This window comes from Coregonus clupeaformis, chromosome 28, assembly GCF_020615455.1.
Source record: "Coregonus clupeaformis isolate EN_2021a chromosome 28, ASM2061545v1, whole genome shotgun sequence".
Lineage (NCBI taxonomy): Eukaryota > Metazoa > Chordata > Actinopteri > Salmoniformes > Salmonidae > Coregonus > Coregonus clupeaformis.
Genome location: NC_059219.1, coordinates 28,354,178 through 28,367,673, shown reverse-complemented (window position 1 = coordinate 28,367,673; position 13,496 = coordinate 28,354,178).

Genomic DNA, 13,496 nt, shown 5'->3' with positions numbered 1-13,496 from the left:
AATTACGGGCACAGTTGACCAACTCCCTCCTTCCCTGGCACTCAATCTTCTGGCGTCTCTTCATTTTCCTCTTCAGATAGCTTTACAGTTCAAAGTGTATGGCCCATGATAAGTCCCAATTTCAATGTCTAAGGAATAATCAGATTTCCCCAGACAGACTAATGTCTCACCTGAGCCCCACCACAACGCCTATTATGTATTTTCCATTTGCCAACCAGTATACCAGCAACATGAGAGAAGTTTGGAATAGATCTCTCTCCATGCTCACTCCACGTGGACTCCTGTAACACTCCTGAGAGAAAAGGCATGAGAGAAAGGGCAATTGATAGCTTAAATTGGATGCTGTGTACAGGTTGCTGGCTCGGACTCAGGTCTCTTGGTAGAAGTGGTGCAGGACCATACTGAACGCCATTTCTTCAACCGGTTAGAGGGGGTTTTGAGGTTCACACCGTTCTCGGCCGAATTATCCCTTTCATGTATATAGTTACCATCTGTAGTCACCTTCACCATAACCTCGAGAGACGACAGATCAGAACAGTTTAGTTCAGTTCATTTCTGATTCAGGAAATCCAGACAAGCATTGACTGTATGACAAATTATTACTTTTACCAATATTCTTAATACAAATTTCGAAGACAAATGTCAAAGAGAATAACAACACATTCTTTTGAAACAATGTTTTCAAATATGTTTATACTCCCCTATCACACTATCGACATCACCGCAGAGTCACAGGATCAGGAAGTTAGACCACTAATCCTTAGGGAGTAATCTCGATCATCCAGCAGACCCAATCTGGTGAGATTTGTATCGAAACAAAACAGAACAAACAACACAACAATACACTCCTTCATTTATCACTCGATACACTTCTATATATCACTCAAGGTGTGTAAAACTTCAATTCAAAAACTTCAGAGGACTGGTAATTCCCTGATTTTGACACATTACTCACAATGTCATTCATATGTAAAACTACAACACTACTGGTGAAATAAAAATAAAACAATTCAAAATAACCAATCGAATTAGAATCACTACCCTTAATAACTCCATAAAGAAAAAATGGTACCCATGCGGTCGTAGAAAAATTGACTTAAGACAGCCTACCCTTATTGAAAGGCAACTCCCTCTCCTTCTCCCCGTGGACCGAATCACAAATAGGGCTATGAACTATAAACTTGTTAATAATTATCAGTATTACAAATGAACTTCAAATCAGTATTACACATGACCTTTAGTAAAAATATAAACCTGTTGTTTAACAAATCAAGAACCTTCAAAAAGTTGGTGCTGTCTCATCAGCGTAACAGTCAAAACTAACTGCAATCTACTTTAATTACTTGACACTGTTCCACATAACGGAAACATATTATCGGTTTAAAATACATTAACTTTCTGCTCAAATTCACTGGTGTTAACCAAATTATAGAATTGAGTAATAATAATGAGAAATTGTCGAAGAACATCTCCGCATTCAACTTAGTCAAAACTCTACATCAAACTTAACCCACTTCGTCCTTTACAGCTTGATATAGCGCAGCAAGCACGACTCGCTTTCACCCGCGGACTAAAACATGGCATTATTAGAGTCTATCCAAAAAACTAATAACATATTTCCTGTAACGATCCCGGCAGTCTGAGTCGGGTCCTGTCTGTGTACTAGTCTTTCTGCTCGTGATCTCCAGTTTCCCGAGGGTTCTGGAACGCTCCCTGCCTGGTTGCCGGGCAACGTTGCTAGGCGGGAGCTCTCTTGATTTCCGCACCTGCATCCCATCAGCAATCTGCACACCTGGTCCTGATCATCACCCTTCTTAGGCTCTGGCCTAACATCCATTCCCTGCCGGATCGTTAGCCATGAACAGTATGTTTATCAGCGGATCTAGTCTTAGAGCTTAGAGCATTAGTTTTGTTGTTTTGCACCTTGTTTGCTTGTTGTATGCTTACCTCCGTTTTGTTCTCCCTGCAGTCACTCGTCCGGAACCTTCACCCCACCTCTGCCTGATGGTCGGCGGCTGCCGAGCCATCATTGGACCAACTACTGCACCCTCAACAACTCATCCACGCCGCCCGCTCTGTTCCCTGGATTATTCAGCTGCACTCGTGGATCAGTTAAATAAACACTCACCTTTGACACCACTTACCTTGTCCTGGTCTGCTTCTGGGTTCTGGCTTAGTAAACCGTGACATTTCCATTCACATTATTAGAAGGCATTGTTTTCATTTCAGTCTACCCAAACAATATTACTCTATATTTTTAATACCAACCTCTATTGGATAGTCCCTTTCTACTTCACACTTATTAAATGTCTATTATTTTAAGATGAACATGTAATGCGCCAAATTAACAAAATACATCAGCCAATTCATTAAAAGAAAGATACATTTCGATGGGAGCTAAAATAGTTCACAATACTAGAGCCTCTTTCTGCCCACAACATCAATTCATTGCTGTTGTAGCCTTGTATTATCATGCAATAATTAATACCCATGTTTACTTATCAATTATGATCATGGTCACAGCTCTATCGCAATTGCCTATCCGCTATTATTAGAATGCATTAGATATATGTAACAGTCCCTTCTGATTAGATTACAGGTAATAAACACTTGCTGTTGTTGACAAGCATATATTAATATTCAATTCAGTGATGGAAATTATGACCCCATTTTCAGTAGTTTCCACCAGCAAAACATTAGGCAGCATAAACAATTATTACCTCGAAATCATCCCGCTATTCATGTTGAATAAATGAGCCTTTAAATTTGAACTAAGCAAGCTGCTAAATCGTTCAGTTTACATCTTAAAACAAACACTGGCCTCTGTATCTATCAAAGCAAAACATGTCAGTAGTTGAATTACAATCAGAAACCCCGATTTTAGTAATCAACATAGAACCTATGCCTATTGAAATAACAAGTAAATCCCACAAATAGACCAGTTATAATGGTTTGTAGTCTTACATCTTGCACAAAAATAACGACACAATTAACAGTTTGTCAAAGTGTTCCTCCGCAGAGATTTCACATGCGCAAACGGGATTTATGTACAATCATAGCAGTCAAACGAATTAAATCGACATCCATTGATGTAAAACCAGATCTTGCGCCTTTTAATAAAAGTGGATTGAGATGAGTCGTACCGCAGAGTGAAGGAAAAGCAGCCAACAAGTGCTTAGCACATGTGGGAACTCCTTCAAGACTGTTGGAAAAGCATTCCAGGTGAAGCTGGTTGAGAGAATGCCAAGAGTGTGCAAAGCTGTCATCAAGGCAAAGAGGCCTAGTTAAGTAAAAAACTGAAGGTAGGAATATCAGGTAGAATTGCATCAGACCTCAGAGTGAGTTATAACAAAGCCTGTAGGAGATGATACAGTGGGGAGAACAAGTATTTGATACACGGCCGATTTTGCAGGTTTTCCTACTTACAAAGCATATAGAGGTCTGTAATTTTTATCATAGGTACACTTCAACTGTGAGAGACGGAATCTATAATCCAGAAAATCACATTGTATGATTTTTAAGTAATTAATTTGCATTTTATTGCATGACATAAGTATTTGATCACCTACCAACCAGTAAGAATTCCGGCTCTCACAGACCTGTTAGTTTTTCTTTAAGAAGCCCTCCTGTTCTCCACTCATTACCTGTATTAACTGCACCTGTTTGAAATTGTTACCTGTATAAAAGACACCTGTCCACACACTCAATCAAACAGACTCCAACCTCTCCACAATGACCAAAGACCAGAGAGCTGTGTAAGGACATCAGGGATAAAATTGTAGACCTGCACAAGGCTGGGTTGGGCTACAGGACAATAGGCAAGCAGCTTGGTGAGAAGGCAACAACTGTTGGCGCAATTATTAGAAAATGGAAGAAGTTCAAGATGACGGTCAATCACCCTCGGTCTGGGGCTCCATGCAAGATCTCACCTCGTGGGGCATCAATGATCATGAGGACGGTGAGGGATCAGCCCAGAACTACACGGCAGGACCTGGTCAATGACCTGAAGAGAGCTGGGACCACAGTCTCAAAGAAAACCATTAGTAACACACTACGCCGTCATGGATTAAAATCCTGCAGCGCACGCAAGGTCCCCCTGCTCAAGCCAGCGCATGTCAAGGCCCGTCTGAAGTTTGCCAATGACCATCTGGATGATCCAGAGGAGGAATGGGAGAAGGTCATGTGGTCTGATGAGACAAAAATAGAGCTTTTTGGTCTAAACTCCACTCGCCGTGTTTGGAGGAAGAAGAAGGATGAGTACAACCCCAAGAACACCATCCCAACCGTGAAGCATGGAGGTGGAAACATCATTATTTGGGGATACTTTTCTGCAAAGGGGACAGGACGACTGCACCGTATTGAGGGGAGGATGGATGGGGCCATGTATCGCGAGATCTTGGCCAACCTCCTTCCCTCAGTAAGAGCATTGAAGATGGGTCGTGGCTGGGTCTTCCAGCATGACAACGACCTGAAACACACAGCCAGGGCAACTAAGGAGTGGCTTCGTAAGAAGCATTTCAAGGTCCTGGAGTGGCCTAGTCAGTCTCCAGACCTGAACCCAATAGAAAATATTTGGAGGGAGCTGAAAGTCCATATTGCCCAGCGACAACCCCGAAACCTGAAGGATCTGGAGAAGGTCTGTATGGAGGAGTGGGCCAAAATCCCTGCTGCAGTGTGTGCAAACCTGGTCAAGACCTCTGTAATTGCAAACAAAGGTTTCTGTACCAAATATTAAGTTCTGCTTTTCTGATGTATCAAATACTTACAGTGGGGAAAAAAGTATTAAGTCAACCACCAATTGTGCAAGTTCTCCCACTTAAAAAGATGAGAGAGGCCTGTAATTTTCATCATAGGTACACGTCAACTATGACAGACAAAATGAGAAAAACATTTCCAGAAAATCACATTATAGGATTTTTAATGAATTTATTTGCAAATTATGGTGGAAAATAAGTATTTGGTCAATAACAAAAGTTTCTCAATACTTTGTTATATACCCTTTGTTGGCAATGACACAGGTCAAACGTTTTCTGTAAGTCTTCACAAGGTTTTCACACACTGTTGCTGGTATTTTGGCCCATTCCTCCATGCAGATCTCCTCTAAAGCAGTGATGTTTTGGGGCTGTCGCTGGGCAACACGGACTTTCAACTCCCTCCAAAGATTTTCTATGGGGTTGAGATCTGGAGACTGGCTAGGCCACTCCAAGACCTTGAAATGCTTCTTACGAAGCCACTCCTTCATTGCCCGGGCGGTGTGTTTGGGATCATTGTCATGCTGAAAGATCCAGCCACGTTTTATCTTCAATGCCCTTGCTGATGGAAGGAGGTTTTCACTCAAAATCTCACGATACATGGCCCCATTCATTCTTTCCTTTACACGGATCAGTCGTCCTGGTTCCTTTGCAGAAAAACAGCCCCAAAGCATGATGTTTCCACCCCCATGCTTCACAGTAGGTATGGTGTTCTTTGGATGCAACTCAGCATTCTTTGTCCTCCAAACACGACGAGTTTGTGTGTGTATAGTGCGTATGTTATCGTGTGTGTGTATATATGTGTCTGTGCCTATGTTTGTGTTGCTTCACAGTCCCCGCTGTTTCATAAGGTGTATTTTTATCTGTTTTTTTAATCTAATTTTACTGCTTGCATTAGTTACTTGATGTGGAATAGAGTTCCATCTAGTCATGGCTCTATGTAGTACTGTGCGCCTCCAATAGTCTGTTCTAGACTTGGGGACTATGAAGAGACCTCTGGTGGCTTGTCTTGTGGGGTATGCATGGGTGTCCGAGCTGTGTGCCAGTAGTTCAAACAGATAGCTTGGTGCATTCAACATGTCAATACCTCTCACAAGTAGTGATGAAGTCAATCTCTCCTCCACTTTGATCCAGGAGAGATTGACATGCACATTATTAATGTTAGCTCTCTGTGTACATCCAAGGGCCAGTCGTGCTGCCCTGTTCTAAGCCAATTGCAATTTTCCTAAGTCCCTCTATGTGGCACCTGACCACACGACTGAAAAGTAGTCCAGGTGCGACAAAACTAGGGCCTGTAGGACCTGCCTTGCTGTTAAGAAGGCAGAACAGTGCTTTATTATAGACAGACTTCTCCCCATTTTAGCTACTGTTGTATCAATATGTTTTGACTATGACAGTTTAAAATCCAGGGTTACTCCAAGCAGTTTAGTCACCTCAACTTGCTCAATTTCCACATTATTCATTACAAGATTAAGTTGAGGTTTAGTGTTTAGTGAATGATTTGTCCCAAATACAATGCTTTTAGTTTTTGAAATATTTAGGACTAACTTATTCCTTGCCACCCATTCTGAATCGAACTGCAGCTCTTTGTTAAGTGTTGCAGTCATTTCAGTCGCTGTAGTAGCTGACCTGTATAGTGTTGAGTCATCGCATACATAGACATACTGACTGAATGGCTATATCGTCCACTATTATCCTCTAATTTTCCATCCAAGTTGTCAGACCCCGGTGGCTTGTCATTGTTGATAGACAACAATAATTTGTTCACCTCTTCCACAGTCACTTTATGGAATTCAAAATTACAATGCTTGTCTTTTATAATTTTGTCAGATATACTTGGATGTGTAGTGTCAGTGTTTGTTGCTGGCATGTCATGCCTATGTTTGCTAATCTTGCCAATGAAAAAATTATTAAAGTAGTTGGCAATATCTGTGGGTTTTGTGATGAATGAGCCATCTGATTCAATGATTGATGTAGCTGAGTTTGCCTTGTCGTGATGTGCCTTTAGGTATTGTGATGACTATTATTTATCGAATAATTACCTACTATGTTTAATTGTTCCTAGATTAAATGAATCATGTAACAATTAACTCATTAGGAATTTGGTGCACCACGGGAAAAGTTGTTTAACGAGTTACCGTTTCTCTAATTAACTCATTTAACAGTCATTTATTAATAATTTCCCTCATATCAGTCTCATTCTGAAAGTCGTAGGCTCTTTAAGTCTGCACGAACCCGGGTCTTACTGATAATTCCGTACCACACAAATGTATTTAATTATTTATTTAATAACTAATTAAAAATGATAACACAAGATACAAACACATACACGGTATAGCTAGGGATTAGAAATGTAATACAATGAAAACGGGTCCCTAGCGGACTAACACAATATGACACTTGTTACAAAAGATGGCGAGTTAAAGAGAGAGAGAGAGAAAAACACTTGGATACACATAAACCTACACTCACAGTAATCCTAATATTTTTGCCCAAAACTGCCGCCCGTTTGGTAAGAAGTAATGCATGTATTTACGTGTTTGTCTTCATCGTCTCTGTTGGACCCAGGCCTTCGTGGGAAGGGTCGATTGGGCCTTCTCTTTTCGGATGGCATTTTATATGTAAGGCTCAGATGTAAGGCTCAGATTGTCCACAAGAGGTCACAATGTCCTTCTGAGTCGTCTGTTTACTTTCACTTGTTCTGGAAGTGGTCTTCTGACGACGGCTAATCAGCCGTGTCGATGAACCCCTGTGGGGTGATGAGAGCAGTGTAGTAGACAATGATTTGAAGAGAGTAACAGGATGGTCCCACTTAAATTCACCTTCTTAGATACAGTACTTAGAACATCTACTCAGCCGTAACATTGATTGTTAGTGGAGGCAACTTTGTCGTCTTCACCTCATGTTGATTTTCAGGGTCGGGACCAATATGGACAAAAGCTGCAGCTTGAGGTCCGTCTAGTCTGATCTGATAATTCTTATCAGTCTTTTATGCACTCTGGTAAAGAGGGGCGTTTCCATCATACTGACACACTCTCTGAGCTATCTCGGGCGTGGCTAGTTACGAGGCAAAAGTATTATTATCACAATGATTTTGTTAGAAAGCTAAAATCACATTCCTGTCTTCACGAAAACATTGTCTTCCTCCTTGATATTTTCTATACAACGTAAAGGTTGTAAACCTGATATACACAGTGTAAAAGCTCTTAAAGTTACAATGTTTTCGTTATAACGCCTTTATAAAATGTTTAATGACATCACAAAATATACATTAATTTTCCATATTCTATTTCTCATCATTCCCAACGTTTGGATGTTGAAATATATTGTCCCAATGTTCATTGTTGGATGTTGAAGTTTTTGGGTGGCAAAAGTCTCTGAAACAAAGGACATTCCTTTCACCAAACTAGAGGGCCAGAGATAGCTTCTCATATCTCTAATTTATGGCAGTATTAAGGTGTCAAGACCGGCACAGCCGGAGGTAAGAGGGTCTGGTTGTTGTCGGCCATTTACCAACCTGATATGAGGCCTTTGATCCTCACCCAGGGAGAGTCATGACAGCCTTTTTGCCGAAAATTTCATTTAAGGTGCTCCAAAGCTTTTTACTTTCATTCTTTATGTCATTTATCTTTGCTTCGTAGTGAAGTTTCTTCTTCCTTTTATTCAATTTAGTCACATGATTTCTCAATTTACAGTATGTTTGCCAATCGGTTGTGCAGCCAGACTTATTTGCAATTCCTTATTTGCCAGTCTGATAGTCCTCTTTGTCATTTATTGGAATGTAAAGGATAACTCCTATTGCTTTGCAATTATTCTGTTGTATAGATAGGAAAGTTGCACTATTTCGCCACCTGTAGTTGAGTAAAGTACATGGCCAGATTATCCAGTGCCTAGTGAAAGTCTACACACCCCATGCACTTTTACCACATTTTGCTTTTTAAAAATTGATTAAATTATTATTAATATTTTCCTACTGATCTACACAACCTGCCCCACATTTTCAAAGTGAAAGAAAAAGTATAGAACATTTAAATAAAAAATACAAAAACGAAGACGTCTTAATTGCTTATGTCTTCAAACCCCAGAGTTTATTCGTGGTGAAAGCACCTTTGGCAGCAATTACAGACGTTAATCATTTAGATGATTCTACCTACTCAACTGCACAACTCTTTGGGCAACATACACTGAGTGTACAAAGTATTAGGAAACCTGCTCTTTCCATGACATAGACTGGCCAGGTTAATCCAGGTGACAGTGTCAGGAGTGCTGTATGTGGAAGGTGCGGGAATCAGGCGCAGGACACAGAAGCTTCGTTCAACAGTCTTTAGTGAAACAATACGAGCAAAAGTGCCCGGAGACGAGCGATACGCACACAGGCGTAAAATAACAGGAAAAATACTAATGCGCACAACAAGTGCGAAAACCTCTCCTAAAAACCAAGGAGGGAAAACCAAATACAGACACGAAGACAGGAAGCTCAATAACACACAACACAAGACTAACAAAACGAGAACTTATGGGACACATAATCAACGCTAACTAACCACAGGTGTACAACAATCAGACAAAAGCAAACGAACATAGAAACATACAACGGTGGTAGCTAGTATTCTGGGGACGACGACCGCCGAAACCTGCCCGAGCAAGGAGGAGGAGCAGCCTCGGCAGATTCCGTGACAGTACCCCCCCCTTGACGCGCAGCTCCAGCCGTGCGCCGACCCCGGCCTCGGGGACGACCAGGAGGACGCGGTGTAGGGCGCGTAGGGTGACTACGGTGGAACTCAGTCAGGAGAGACAGGTCTAGGATGTCCCTCTTCGGCACCCAGCACCGCTCCTCCGGGCCGTACCCCTCCCACTCCACAAGATATTGGAGACCCCCCATCCGACGTCTCGAATCCAAGATGGACCGAACTGTGTACGCCGAAGCCCCCTCGATGTCCAATGGGGGCGGAGGAGTCTCTGCTATCTCACCTTCCTGGAGTGGACCAGCTACCACCGGCCTGAGAAGAGACACATGGAACGAGGGGTTAATATTCTTATACTCAATAGGTAGTAGTAACCTGTAACACACCTCGTTCAATCTCCTCAGGACTTTAAAGGGCCCTACAAACCGCCGACCCAGCTTCCGGCAGGGCAGGCGGAGGGGTAGGTTTCTGGTCGAGAGCCAGACTCGATCTCCAGGTGCGTACACCGGCCCCGCTTTCTGTCGACGGATGGCCCGCTGCAGATGGACGTGTGCAGCGTTCCACGTCTCCTCCGAGCGCCCTACCCACTCATCCACCGCAGGGGCCTCGATCTGGCTCTGATGCCACGGTGCCAGAACCGGCTGGTAACCTAACACACATTGGAAAGGGGTTAGGTTGGTGGAGGAGTGGCGAAGAGAATTCTGGGCCATCTCTGCCCAGGGAATATACCTCGCCCACTCCTCCGGCCGGCCCTGGCAATACGACCTCAGAAACCTACCCACATCCTGGTTCACACGTTCTACCTGCCCATTACTCTCCGGGTGGTACCCCGAGGTAAGGCTCACCGAGACCCCCAGGCGCTCCATGAACGCTCTCCAGACTCGGGAGGTGAACTTGGGACCTCGATCAGACACTATATCCTCGGGTACCCCGTAATGCCGGAAGACGTGGGTGAATAGTGCCTCAGCGGTCTGCAAGGCAGTGGGAAGACCTGGCATTGGGAGAAGACGACAGGCTTTAGAGAACCGATCCACAACGACCAGTATGGTGGTATTCCCCTGAGAGGGGGGAAGGTCTGTAACAAAGTCCACCGAGAGGTGAGACCAGGGTCGTTGTGGAACGGGCAGGGGTTGTAACTTACCCCTGGGCAGATGTCTGGGCGCCTTACACTGGGCGTACACCGAACAGGAGGAGACATAAACCCTGATGTGGCTAACGTTGGCCACCAGTACTTAGCGCTAAGGCAGTGCACAGTCCGGCCAATACCTGGATGTCCAGAGGAGGGTGACGTGTGAGCCCAATAAATAAGTCGATCCCGAACCTCGAGCGGAACGTACGTCCGACCCACCGGACACTGTGGAGGGCTAGGGTCGGTACGCAACGCCCGCTCGATTTCAGCATCGACCTCCCACACTACCGGTGCCACTAGACAAGACTCCGGCAGTATGGAAGTGGGCTCAACGGACCTCTCCTCTGTGTCATACCGCCGGGACAGGGCGTCTGCCTTACCGTTCTGGGACCCAGGGATGTACGTGATTTTAAATTAGAAACATGTTCCACCGAGCCTGGCGAGGGTTCAGTCTCCTAGCTGCCCGAATGCACTCCAGGTTACGGTGGTCAGTCAAAATGAGAAAAGGGTGTTGAGCCCCCTCAAGCCAATGTCTCCACACCTTTAGGGCTTGAACCACGGCTAACAGCTCCCTGTCTCCTACGTCATAATTACGCTCCGCCGGGCTGAGCTTTTTAGAGTAGAAAGCACAGGGGCGGAGTTTAGGTGGCGTGCCGGACCGTTGTGATAGCACGGCCCCTATACCGGCCTCAGACGCGTCCACCTCTACCTGAAATGGTAAGGCGGGATCCGGATGCGCAAGCACTGGAGCCGAGGTAAACAGGGCCTTCAGTCTCCCAAATGCCCTGTCCGCCTCCGCTGACCACTGCAATCGCACCGGACCCCCCTTCAGAAGAGACGTTATGGGAGCTGCCACCTGTCCAAAACCCCGGATAAACCTCCGGTAGTAATTCGCAAAACCCAAGAACTGCTGCACCTCTTTCACGGTGGTTGGGGTTTGCCAATTACGCACGGCTGACACCCGGTCAACCTCCATCTTCACCCCTGATGCAGATAACTGATAACCTAGAAAGGAGACCGACTCCTGGAAAAACAGACATTTCTCTGCCTTGACATACAGGTCGTGCTCCAACAGCCTACCCAACACACGACGCACCAGGGCTACATGCTCGTCTCGGGTAGGCGAGTAAACCAGGATGTCATCTATGTACACGACCACACCTGCCCCTGCATGTCCCTGAAAATCTCATCCACGAAGGATTGGAAGACTGAAGGAGCATTCATCAACCCGTATGGCATGACGAGATACTCGTAATGACCCGAGGTGGTACTAAATGCCATTTTCCATTCATTGCCCTCCCTAATGCGCACCAAGTTATATGCGCTCCTGAGATCCAGTTTCGTGAAGAAACGGGCTCCGTGCAAAGACTCAGTCATAGTCGCAATCAGAGGGAGTGGATAACTGTACTTCACAGTGATCTGATTGAGACTACGGTAATCTATGCACAGGCGCAACCCTCCATCCTTTTTCTTCACAAAAAAGAAGCTCGAGGACGCAGGAGAAGTGGAGGGCCGTATGTATCCTTGTCTTAGAGATTCGGCTATGTAAGTTTCCATAGCCTTCTTCTCCTCTTGGGACAGAGGATACACATGGCTCCGCGGAAGCGCTGCTCCTGCCTGGAGGTCTATCGCAAAATCCCCCTGTCTATGAGGAGGCAAACGCGTCGCCCTCGATTTACTAAACACAAGTGCCAAATCCTCATACTCAGCGGGAATGCGCAGTGAGGACACCTGGTTTGGACTCTCCACCGAGGTCGCCCCCACGGAAACACCCAAACATCTCCTCTCACACTGGGCAGACCACTCCGTAAGAGCCCTCTCTTGCCACGAAATAGAACGATCATGGGTACTCAACCAGGGAATTCCCAGCACCACCGGATACGCAGGAGAGTCGATCAGATATAGCTAGATAGTCTCCTCATGACCCCCCTGCGTACACATCCTAAGTGGCGCTGTGACTTCCCTGATCAACCCTGATCCCAACGGACGGCTATCTAGGGCATGAACAGGAAATGGGATGTCAACAGGAAGTAGGGGAATCCCTAATTCTAAACAAAATTTACGATCAACAAAATTGAGGTGCAACCTGTGGAAATCGCACAGGTATACAGAAGTGCACAACAGAGAGCTCTGGGTAAGTGGGACGCCTACTCACCTGGAAGGACTCCCCAGTGCAGAGCCTGCCGTCCTCTCCCCTAGGAGACCCTCCCCAACACCTGGCCGCGGTGTGTCCTCCACGGCCACAGTTGGTGCAGGGGATGGCCCCGCTCGTGCTCCTTCCCCTCTTCTCTCTAGCGCCAGCACCCCCGAGCTCCATAGGGCTCGGCTCGGAGGTGCTGGAGTGTGGAATGGACGAACCCCACTCGGAACGTCCGCGGGTAGCCAGCAGGGTGTCCAGCCGGATGGACATGTCCACCAACTGGTCGAACGTGAGACTGGTATCCCTGCAGGCCAGCTCTCGACGGACGTCCTCCCGAAGACTACAACGATAATGATCGATGAGGGCCCGCTCATTCCACCCTGCGTCAGCCGCTAGAGTCCGGAACTCCAGTGCAAATTCCTGGGCGCTCCTCCTCCCCTGCCGGAGGTAGAATAGACGCTCCCCCGCCGCTTTCCCCTCAGGTGGATGGTCGAACACAGCCCTGAAGCGGCGGGAGAACTCCGTGTATGTGATGGTGGCGGCGTCTATCCTCCTCCATTCGGCGTTGGCCCACTCCAACGCCTTGCCGGTGAGACAGGAGATGAGGGCGGAAACGCTCTCGTGTCCCGAGGGCGCCGGGTGTACGGTGGCCAGGTATAGTTCCACCTGCAGGAGGAACCCCTGACACCCGGCAGTGGTACCATCATACGCCCTCGGGAGCGAGAGCCGAATCCCACTGGGTTCCGGAGCTTGGATGGGCGGACTGGCCGATGGTGATGGCAAGGTAGGGG